Here is a 9,534-nt window from a genome sequence, read left to right as displayed (position 1 = left end):
AGGCCAGTATTATTGAGGAGAGGCTACTTGAGGAGGAGGAGGCAGCAGCCTTTTATTGATTTCAAGCCAGTCTTATCGAGGAAAGGCTACTTGAGGAGGATGAGGCAGCAGTTGATCGATTCCCGGCCAGGATTATCAAGGAGAGGCTACTTGATGAGGAGCAGGCAGCGGTTGATCGATTGCAGGCCAGTCTTATCGAGGAGAGGCTACTTGAGGAGGATGAGGCAGCAGTTGATCGATTCCAAGCCAGGATTATCAAGGAGAGGCTACTTGATGAGGAGCAGGCAGCAGTTGATCGATTCCAGGCCAGTATAATTATAAAGAGAATACTAAAAGAGCAGGAGGAGGCAGCATTTGATTGATTCCAGGCCAGTATTATTGAGGAGATGCTACTTGAGGAGCATGAGGAAGCAGTTGATCGATTCCAGGCCAGTCTTATCGAAGAGAGGCTACTTGAGGAGGATGAGGCAGGAGTTGATCGATTCCAGGCCAGTATTATTGAGGACAGGCTACTGGAGGAGGATAAGGCAGCAGTTGATTGATTCCAGGCCAGGATTATCAAGGTGAGGCTACTTGAGGAGGAAAAGGCAGCAGTTGATCGATTCCAGGCCAGCATTATTAAAAACAGACTACTTCAGGAGGATGAGGCAGGAGTTGATTGATTCCAGGCCAGTATTATTGACGAGAGGCTACTTGAGGAGGAGGAGAAGGAGGAGGCAGCAGCTTTTTATCTATTCCAGGCCATTATTATCGAGGAGAGGCTACTTAAGGAGGATGAGGCAGCAGTTGATCGATTCCAGGCCAGTCTTATCGAGGAGAGGCTACTTGAGGAGGATGAGGCAGCAGTTGATCGATTCCAGGCCAGTATTATTGCGGAGAGGCTACTTGAGGAAGATGAGGCAGCAGTTGATCGATTCCAGGCCAGGATTATCAAGGAGAGGCTACTTGAGGAGGATGAGGCATCAGTTAATCGATTCCAGGCCAGTATTATTGAGGAGAGGCTACTTGAGGAGGATGAGGCAGCAGTTGATCGATTCCATGCCAGGATTATCAAGGATAGGCTACTTTAGGAGGATGAGACAGCAGTTGATCGATTCCAGGCTAGGATTATCAAAGAGAGGCTACTTAAAGAGGAGCAGGCAGCAGTTGATCGATTCCATGCCAGGATTATCAAGGATAGGCTACTTTAGGAGGATGAGACAGCAGTTGATCGATTCCAGGCTAGGATTATCAAAGAGAGGCTACTTGATGAGGAGCAGGCAGCAGTTGATCGATTCCAGGCCAGGATTATCAAGGAGAGGCTACTTGATGAGGATGAGGCAGCAGTTGATTGATTGCAGGCCAGTCTTATCGAGGAGAGGCTACTTGAGGAGGATGAGGCAGCAGTTGATCGATTCCAGGCCAGGATTATCAAGGAGAGGCTACTTGATGAGGAGCAGGCAGCAGTTGATCGATTACAGGCCAGTATAATTAAAAAGAGACTACTAAAAGAGCAGGAGAAGGCAGCAGTTGATCGATTCCAGGCCAGGATTATCAAGGAGAGGCTACTTGAGGAGGATGAGAAAGCAGTTGATTGATTCCAGGCCAGGATTATTAAAATCAGACTACTTCAGGAGCAGGAGGCAGCAGTTGATCGATTCTAGGCAAGGATTATTGAGGAGAGGCTACATGAGGAGGAGGAGGCAGCAGCAGTTTATCGATTCCAGGCCAGTCTTATCGAGGAGAGGCTACTTGAGGAGGATGAGGCAGGAGTTGATCGATTCCAGGCCAGTATTATTGAGGAGAGGCTACTTGAGGAGGAGGAGAAGGAGGAGGCAGCAGCAGTTTATCTATTCCAGGCCAGTCTTATCGACGAGAGGCTACTTGAGGAGGATGAGGCAGCATTTGATCGATTCCAGGCCAGTCTTATCGAGGAGAGGCTACTTGAGGAGGATGAGGCAGCAATTGATCGATTCCAGGCCAGTATTATTGCGGAGAGGCTACTTAAGGAAGATGAGGCAGCAGTTGATCGATTCCAAGCCAGGATTATTAAGGAGATGCTACTTGAGGAGGATGAGGCATCAGTTGATCGATTCCAGGCCAGTATTATTGAGGAGAGGCTACTTGAGGAGGATGAGGCAGCAGTTGATCGATTCCATGCCAGGATTATCAAGGATAGGCTACTTTAGGAGGATGAGACAGCAGTTGATCGATTCCAGGCTAGGATTATCAAAGAGAGGCTACTTAAAGAGGAGCAGGCAGCAGTTGATCGATTCCAGGCCAGGATTATCAAGGAGAGGCTACTTGATGAGGAGCAGGCAGCAGTTGATTGATTGCAGGCCAGTCTTATCGAGGAGAGGCTACTTGAGGAGGATGAGGCAGCAGTTGATCGATTCCAGGCCAGGATTATCAAGGAGAGGCTACTTGATGAGGAGCAGGCAGCAGTTGATCGATTCCAGGCCAGTATAATTAAAAAGAGACTACTAAAAAAGCAGGAGAAGGCAGCAGTTGATTGATTCCAGGCCAGTATTATCGAGGAGATGCGACTTGTGGAGGATGAGGCAGCAGTTTATTGATTCCAGGCCAGTATTATTTAGGAGAGGCTACTTGAGGAGGATGAGGCAGCAGTTGATCGATTCCAGGCCAGGATTATCAAGGAGAGGCTACTTGAGGAGGATGAGAAAGCAGTTGATCGATTCCAGGCCAGGATTATTAAAATCAGACTACTTCAGGAGCAGGAGGCAGCAGTTGATCGATTCTAGGCAAGGATTATTGAGGAGAGGCTACATGAGGAGGAGGTGGCGGCAGCAGCAGTTTATCGATTCCAGGCCAGTCTTATCGAGGAGAGGCTACTTGAGGAGCATGAGGCAGGAGTTGATCGATTCCAGGCCAGTATTATCAAGTAGAGGCTACTAGAGAAGGATAAGGCAGCAGTTGATCGATTCCAGGCCAGGATTATTAAAAACAGACTACTTCAGGAGCAGGAGGCAGCAGTTGATCGATTCCAGGCCAGTATTATTGAGGAAAGGCTACTTGAGGAGGAGGAGGAGGAGAAGAAGGCAGCAGCAGTTTATCGATTCCAGGCCAGTCTTATCGAGGAAAGGCTCTTTGAGGAGGAAAAGGCAGCAGTTGATCGATTCCAGGCCAGTATTATTGCGGAGAGGCTACTTGAGGAGGATGATTTTTTTTTTAATTGAAAATATCTTTATTACAATCAGTCGTCGTCAGGCATACATAAACTGTGGCGCAGCACAGCTCAATAAATAAGACAATACATACTCAGCACCATGGTACAACATACAGCACAGGCTCCCTACGCTATACATCATACCACCCGCTACACTAACATTCCCGCATACCTTAAAAATCCTAAAACAACAAACAATAAAGCAATACAGACAAGTGATGGGGTAAGGGGGGTGGGAAAGAGGGGGGTAGGGAGGGGAAATCACAGGCCCGAAGCTTTATTGAAAGACAACACAACACAAGGGGAGAGGGGGAAGGAGAGGGGTATCAATCCTCTTCTTCCTGGTCCGATCTGTCCATGATGGAATAGTCTCTGAGCAGGCTGTGGACCAGCCTGCGGCAGTCCAGAAAGGACATCCTCTCCTTCTTCAAAATGAGGCGGTTCCTGGCAAGCCATATAGCGTCCTTAAAAAGTTCATAAGGCGCCAGGCCTCCCGGGTTGCCTCATCGCCGAAATTCCCAGGGAACAGGCCGTACAGCACCGCGCAGTGCATTAGCCTGTTCCTGGGCACACAGTCACTGAGTTCAAGTTCCAGGGCGTCCAACAGGCCCTGAGCAAACGGACACTGCCAAAAGAGGTGCAAAGATGTTTCCTTCACGAAGGGCCACCGGGGGAGGTACCGCGTTTTGCACAGGTTGCGTGCATGCATGAATGACCTCAAAGGCAGTCCCCCCTGAATGGCCATCCAAGACAAGTCCTTGTGCCCGTTGGTCAATTTCGCCGAAGCCACATTAGTCCATACAGTCTCTGCGGTGGCCGCAGTGAGCCCTGGAACGAGCTCCATAGAGTCCTGTGCTCTGATGAGCTTGTGGACAGTTTTTGGCTTCCACAAGTCGGGCTTGAGTCCCTCCAGTTGGTGTTCCCTCACAAACCTGACGACACCCCCGTAGAACCAGGGAGTGTGCCAGTTGTAAGGGATGGAGCTGTCCCACTTGTCCCAGCTCAGACCCCTCCAGAGGGGGAGGAGGAACAGGCGAGACATGGACCTGCCCGCAGAGCCATTCTTCTGTTGCAGAGTCCTCCGCACACAGTCACATACAAAGGCTGCCCGCAGCAAGGTAGGGATATCCGGAACACCTTTTCCGCCCTTGCGGGGTTCCTTGTACATCACGGAGCGCTTCACTCTGTCCATTTTGGAGCCCCAGATGAAACGAAACACGGTCCTGGTGATGGCCCTGCAGACGGTGACATGGGGGGGCCAGGCCTGTGCGGTGTACTGGAGCACAGGCAGAACTTCCTTCCTCAGGACCAGTGCTTTGCCCTCAATGGTGAGGTGTCTGAGGCTCCACAGCCCGATCTTTGTGTTGACCTAAGCCAATCGCTCTTCCCAGGACTTGAGGGCCGCGCCTTCCTTTCCGAACCAGACTCCAAGGATCTTGATGAAGTCCGGTTTGATGGTAAACGGGAAGGGGGCGGAGGAAGCCAGGTGCCACTCCCCGAAGAGCATAGCCTCCGACTTCCCACAGTTGACCTTTGCCCCTGAAGCCTTTCCGAACTTCTTGCAGGTCTGGACGAGTGCAGTCACCGAACGCTGGTCAGCGCAGAAGACGGTCACGTCGTCCATGTACAGCGAGCACTTGACCTCGTGTCGATCGGGCCCGGGTACGGTGATCCCTCTGATCTCTCCGTTCTGCCGTATAGCCTCCGCGAAGGATTCTATAACACAAACAAAAAGGAGAGGTGAGAGAGGGCAGCCTTGTCTAACCCCAGAAAGAACCGGAAAGGGGTCAGTCTTCCAGCCGTTCACCAGTACCCTGCTGAAAATATCAAAGTACATAACGTTAACAAAACGACAAAACATATCACCAAGTCCTAACCTACGCAGTGCCCTGCCCATGAACTCGTGAGAGACCCGGTCGAAAGCCATCTCCTGATCAAGGCTGACCAGGGCCGCGTGTGCACGGCGGCTTTGGATGTAATGGACCGTGTCCCTCACTAGGGCGAGGCTGTCTGCGATCCTGCGGCCGGGAATGCCACAGGTCTGGTCCAGATGGACGACCTGACCGATGACCTTCTTCAGCCGGTTGGCCAGCACCTTGGCAAGGATGTTGTAGTCCACGTTCAAGAGAGAGATGGGACGCCAATTTTTCAAGTCACATCTCTCCCCCTTCCGCTTATACAAGATCGTGATCATACCCTCCCTCAACGACGGAGGCATTCTGCCCTCCACCACCATCTCCTCGTACAGCTCCAACAGGTCCGGGCAAATGAGATCCCCCAGCGCTACATAGAGCTCCGCTGGGAGACCATTACTGCCCGGGGTCCTGCCAGGCCTAAAGGATTTAGCGGCAGAGAGCAGCTCCCCCACCGTCAAGGGGGCGTCCGTGGCCGACGCGCCTGCGGGATTAACAACGTTATTGATACCTGACAGGAACTCGTCGGCCACTTCGGAGTCGGTGGTCTTCGGGGCGTAGAGGCTGCGGTAGAAGCTAGTGACAACCCCCATCACGTCCTCTTTGCCCTTCCGCAAACATCCGGTCTCATCCCGCAGCTCAGTCAGGGGCGTGTGGCCGGCGTGGAGTTTCCTGAAAAAGAACGAGTTAATTTCTCACCCTTCTCCAGGTTCTCCACCTTGGAACGGAAGACAATTCGCTTGGATTCCTCCTCAAAGTGCCTTTGCAAGCTCTTTTTGGTCTCCTCCAGCTCCTCCTTCACGTCCCAGCCGCACCGGAGAAGGTCTTGCAGTGACCGCAGCTCGCGCTGCAGCCTCCTGAAGTCCCTTTTTCTTCCGCACGCCTGTTGACGACTCTTGGCCTGAAAGAAACTGCGAAATTGAACCTTAACAAATTCCCACCAATCACTAACACGCTCAAACATACATTTCTCATTGCGCCATACGATGTAGGCCTCTCTAAGCTCCTCCAGAACCTCCTCCTGAGCCAGCAGAGCACAATTCAGCTTCCAAGAGCCTGGGCCAGATGGGAAACCATGGCCCAGAACCCCTTGAAACAGAATGGCCCTGTGGTCAGAGAAGAAGCAGGGAACCATAGAGTGCCTAGTCTGCCTGACTGCTCGAGAGGCAAACACAAAGTCAATCCGAAAACGGAGCGAGCCATCGGGGCGGCTCCATGTATAATTAACAGAGCCGTTCCCGATGGACCCAACAACGTCCTGCAAGGATGCTTCAGTCACCATCTCGATGAGCAGTTTGGATGTGACATCCAACTTGGCAGATGTCCCAGAACTGCGTCCGTCCGCCTCAATGGGGCAGTTGAAGTCCCCACCCAACACTACAGCCCTGGTGGTTGCGAGCTGGGCCCGCAGGGCCTGGAATAGTTCCAGACGCGCACCCTTCTCAGGAGAGGCATACACATTGATGAGCCTTACGGGCTCCCCCGCCCAAGAGCCGTCTGCAATTAGCAATCTGCCACAGACAAGTTCCTGAACAGAATCAAGTGTAAAGTTGCCTCCCCTGATCAGGATGGCGACCCCTGCGGACTTACAGTCGCCCCCCGCCGGACCAGTAGGAGGGACCGTGGGACCACTGCCTGGCCAGATGGTTGTAGGACCTAGAAGAGGACAGAGCACATTCCTGCAACATGTACACATCGCACAACTGAGCATTTAAAAACGAAAGAACTGTCTGGAATCTAGACCCATCTCTCATACTCCGCACATTTAAGCTAAAGATGGAAAGATTAGCCATGGGAATAAAAAAGAAGGGTTAGTCGCAGACATTATACGTCACCAGTCCGGTCGGGCGGATCCTCTTCTTCGGAGCCCGTCGGCTCGATCCATGCCCTTATGCAGTCCTCCACCGCCGCTTTCAGGTGTGCGTTCTCTGGGACGTCTTCGAAGTCGAAAGCCTCCGGTTCGTCGACCAGATTCTCCACCACCTGATCCATGCTGCTTTCCTCCGGGAGGTCATCTTCGCAGACCTCGATGATCTTTTTCTTGGAGGTCTCAGCCGACGGGCTGTCCCTCCGTTTCCTCTTCCTGCCGGGAACCACTGTGGGGACAAGAGGGGGATAATCCTCCAAGGAGAGAACCACAGCAGCGGGAGGAAAGGTTAGTGCTGCTGGGTTGGGGGAGTGGGGTGGGAGGGTGGGGGTAGGGGCGGGGGACAGGGGACCCACTGAGGCAATGGGATAGGGGAGGGGTTCCTCAGTGGGGGTGGGCGGGGAGGGAGAGGGGGGAGGGGGGGAAGGAGAGGAGGGGGAAGGGGTAGGGAGGGCGGGGGTGGGGGGAGGGTTAGGGGCCGTCGTCCTCTTACCCTCCTTCTTCTTCTCCTTCTCTTTGGGCTTCTGCGCTGCTTGGGCTACGGCCGGCTGCTGGCTGGTCGGAGCTTTGGCAACCACGGATGCCCACGTTCTCTTTTCCCTCTGGGGGCAGGCCCTGTAGCTGTGGTCCGCATGGCCGCAGAGGTTGCAGGTTTTTGCCTTCGGACAGTCCTTGGTCCCATGCCCCGGCACTCGGCAGACTCTACAGGAATCTTCGCTGCAGTCCTTCGCCTGATGACCCTTCTTGCTGCATCTTCTGCAGATCTGCGGCATATCCGGGTAATAGATGAAGCCTGGAGCGTCACCCAGAGAGAAAGCCTGAGGCAGGTGCTGGAAACCGTCGTCCGATGACTCATCCCTGTTGAGCCTCACGACCACCGACCACTTGCCAGTCCAGAATCTAAGGCTGCTCAGGATCTTGGAGGGTTCCTTGACCACTGTGCAGTACCTTGCGAGGAATGTGGCGATGTCCTTGCCTGGGATGTACGGGTTAAGGATTGAAACCGTCACCCGCCTCTCCTCCCTTTGGATTAAGCAGTTGCTTACAAAGCGAGAGAAAGGGGATTCGGGCCTCGCTGCCTTTACCGCCTCCCAGTACCTCCTGCAGGTGTTGAAGGAGGCAAAAGTCACATAGAAGATCCCAGTGAAGAAGAAAATGCTGAGGGTTTCAGCCTTGGAGAAACCCTGGTCCAGGACCATCTTCGTAGCGAACACATCCTCAGACATGTCCGGCTCTCTACCATCCACCTTCTTCAGTCGCATGGCCACCGTAGTGCGCATCCAGGGCCGCAGTGTAGGGACGCCTGGATCCTCAGCCTTGCTGGTCGTCGGCTGAGCTGGGGCGGCAGAGGAAGAGGCATCCACGACCTGGGCCTCCTGGCTCTTCCTCGCTTCCTTCTTCTGCTGGGTCTTCTTCATCTCCGGTGCTGAAGAGGCCATCGCTTCTCCTGGTCGAGCTCTTTCCTGGTGGGCGGAGCTATGCAGATCCTCGTCGAAGGGGGCGGAGAGATGCAAATCCTTCTTGCCGGCTTCTTCGGGGTTCAGCGTCGTCCTTCTCGGGGTTCCGGGGCGTCTTCGTCGATCGTTCGTCGGCAGGCGGGATCGAAGTGGTTCTCCGGTCAAACCGTCGGGCACAAGACAATCGAGCAGCAGGCCGACAGGAAGGTTTACTCTCGTTCCTGGGGAATAGCCCTACACCCAATAGCTGCAGTGAGCTTAAGACGAATTAAATCGCCGATGCCCAAAGGCCGAGTGCAGGGGGTACCCCAGGACCTGAGCCGTCAAGTCAAGGCAGTTCAGTAAGAACAGATAATACACTTCATCTTAGCCAAAAGGCCGAGAAGCGATGAGGAGGATGATTTTTTTTTTTTTTTTGATTGAAAATATCTTTATTACAATCAGTCGTCGTCAGGCATACATAAACTGTGACGCAGCACAGCTCAATAAATAAGACACTACATACTCAGCACCATGGTACAACATACAGCACAGGCTCCCTACGCTATACATCATACCACCCGCTACACTAACATTCCCGCATACCTTAACAATCCTAAAACAACAAACAATAAAGCAATACAGACAAGTGATGGGGTAAGGGGGGTGGGAAAGAGGGGGGTAGGGAGGGGGAATCAAAGGCCCGAAGCTTTATTGAAAGACAACACAACACAAGGGGAGAGGGGGGAAGGAGAGGGGTATCAATCCTCTTCTTCCTGGTCCGATCTGTCCATGATGGAATAGTCTCTGAGCAGGCTGTGGACCAGCCTGCGGCAGTCCAGAAAGGACATCCTCTCCTTCTTCAGAATGAGGCGGTTCCTGGTAAGCCATATAGCGTCCTTAAAACAGTTCATAAGGCGCCAGGCCTCCCGGGTTGCCTCATCGCCGGAATTCCCAGGGAACAGGCCGTACAGCACCGCGCAGTGCGTTAGCCTGTTCCTGGGCACACAGTCACTGAGTTCAAGTTCCAGGGCGTCCAACAGGCCCTGAGCAAACGGACACTGCCAAAAGAGGTGCAAAGAGGTTTACTCCACGAAGGGGCACCGGGGGCAGTACCGCGTTTTGCACAGGTTGCGGGCATGCATGAATGAC

General features: G+C 53.2%; 1 pseudogene; it reads right to left on the bottom strand.

Moving 5' to 3' along the window:
• Nucleotides 1-8,650: 8,650 nt before the first annotated feature.
• On the bottom strand, nucleotides 8,651-8,793 carry LOC138774625 (U2 spliceosomal RNA; annotated as a pseudogene).
• Between the last annotated feature and the right edge of the window lie 741 nt (nucleotides 8,794-9,534).

Source organism: Dendropsophus ebraccatus, chromosome 15 (genome assembly GCF_027789765.1).
Source record: "Dendropsophus ebraccatus isolate aDenEbr1 chromosome 15, aDenEbr1.pat, whole genome shotgun sequence".
Taxonomy (NCBI): Eukaryota; Metazoa; Chordata; class Amphibia; order Anura; family Hylidae; genus Dendropsophus; species Dendropsophus ebraccatus.
This window is presented reverse-complemented; position numbering and strand designations above follow the sequence as displayed.